This window comes from Aplysia californica, unplaced genomic scaffold (genome assembly GCF_000002075.1).
Source record: "Aplysia californica isolate F4 #8 unplaced genomic scaffold, AplCal3.0 scaffold00867, whole genome shotgun sequence".
NCBI classification, from domain to species: domain Eukaryota; kingdom Metazoa; phylum Mollusca; class Gastropoda; order Aplysiida; family Aplysiidae; genus Aplysia; species Aplysia californica.
Genome location: NW_004798137.1, coordinates 72,461 through 74,400, shown reverse-complemented (window position 1 = coordinate 74,400; position 1,940 = coordinate 72,461).

Here is a 1,940-nt window from a genome sequence, read left to right as displayed (position 1 = left end):
TCCCCCCACCCCTGGTAAAAGTCCATTCTGAGACATTTCTTCATCAACCATAACACAACTAAATGTGCACATGCATTAAAAATTCAAGTGAAAAAATCCTCTGAGACAAAATGCAGAAAATACATAGAAGACAAAATTCACTGATTATTCAGACAAAACTGATCGGACCTAGAACTAGAAATGAGAATGAAATCTTGCCCCTCAGAGACTTTTGATACATCACTTGAAGCAAAAAAAGAAGGATACATTTGTGGAGATGACTTGTAGATCAGGTAAAAATAATGACAGGTCAGTAAGGTGTCAGGAAGCTTGAACTTCTTTTAGCTAAAAGAGTTTTTTATGGCACTTGCAACACAATTAGGTTATAGGAGTGCCGGAGATCAGAGGTGTTACAAGAGCATAACATTCAAACAAAACAAGGAGGAGGAGAGCGCAGGATGATGGATGTCATGATTGGAAAGAAGGAGCAAACCACACCACAGCACCCACCAACCACCCACAAACCAATTTCAAAGTTTCCCCAGAAAACGAAAATGAAAATGAAAAGGCGTGTGGGGAAGTTTTCAAGAAAGTAAAAATGCGCCACGACGCGGTGGAATCAGGCGCTCGTCAGTTTTTAGGCATATGAAGTGATGGGTATCATCTTAAAGCCTGTTCATTTGTCTTACTTTTGATGAAAATAAAATACTCGTCTATCTTGAACAGAAGCTGAGATATTTACGATTGAAGGAGGAAGCGGTTGCCAGATTTCGGAGGTAAAATTAGCGAGAAAAGGGGGCGCTTAAGTTGTGCCTTCCAAAGCTTAAGAGTCCTTGGAAACTGAAAACTTACATTTTTTGTGCTTTTAAGCAACGTTTTTCGGTGAAATCCACACAGCAGTGAGTTTTAAAAAAGAACTTTAAAGATTTTAAGCACAAAAAAACCCAACAAAAATTTAATACAAACTGCCAAACGATCAGAAAAATGCAGGTTTCTCCTATTTCATTATTTTGACTAGTCAGACTAGTGCCTGATTTCTCTACGCTGCTTCACAAATGTGTGATTAAAAAAAATATTTAAAAAAAAAAAAAAAAAAAAAAGACAATGAAAATGTGGGGTGAGAGGTTCACCATAAAGTGATAAATATGCACGTGGCAAAGTTCTCATGAAAGTAAAAAATTGTGACAGGGTTGTCCAGAAAGTTCTTATTAAGAAAGGGGAAATATGAGACCAAGTTTTTCCAGAAAACACAGTCCCTCACTGTCGCAGAGAGAAAATATGAGGCAAGTGAAGATGTGGAGAACATTCCTTAGAAAGTAAAAACGAGTGGTGAAATTTTGCAACAGTAGCAATACATGGTGAAATTTTGCAAAGGTTAAAAATAATCAGTGAAATTTTGCAAAAAGTGAAACTGTTAGTGTGTATTACGGGAGAGACAGAGGAAGAGAGAGAGAGAGAGGGAGAGAGAGAGAGAGAGAGAGACACAGAGAGAGAGAGAGAGAGAGAGAGAGAGAGAGAGTGCGAGAGACAGACAGACAGACAGACAGAGACAGAGAGAGAGAGAGAGACAGACAAGAGACAGAGAGTGCACCTATCATTAAGCGTATCGACGGAGTCTTCAGAAATCAATCACCACATTCAGACTTTCCAAAAACAAAACAAAATTTAAAAAACAACAACCCCAAAATATTTTTAAAAAATTGGGATGACTAAAACACCGAACACAAAGCGCTACACATCGAAATGCAGCTGAAGCGTTTGCTGTGTTTGCACAAAAAAGCCATGCCGTAAAAGTGAAATATAACCCCCCCCCGCACCAACCAACGTCTTGGTCCTGTCAGACATTGCGGCCTGTGACCTCTGCTGTGACCCCAGAGGTTGTACACTAGGTCAAGCAGTTGGAATTTGAAAGGGGAAAGGTGGTGTGTGTGTGTGTGTGTATGTGTGTTTGTGTGTGTGTG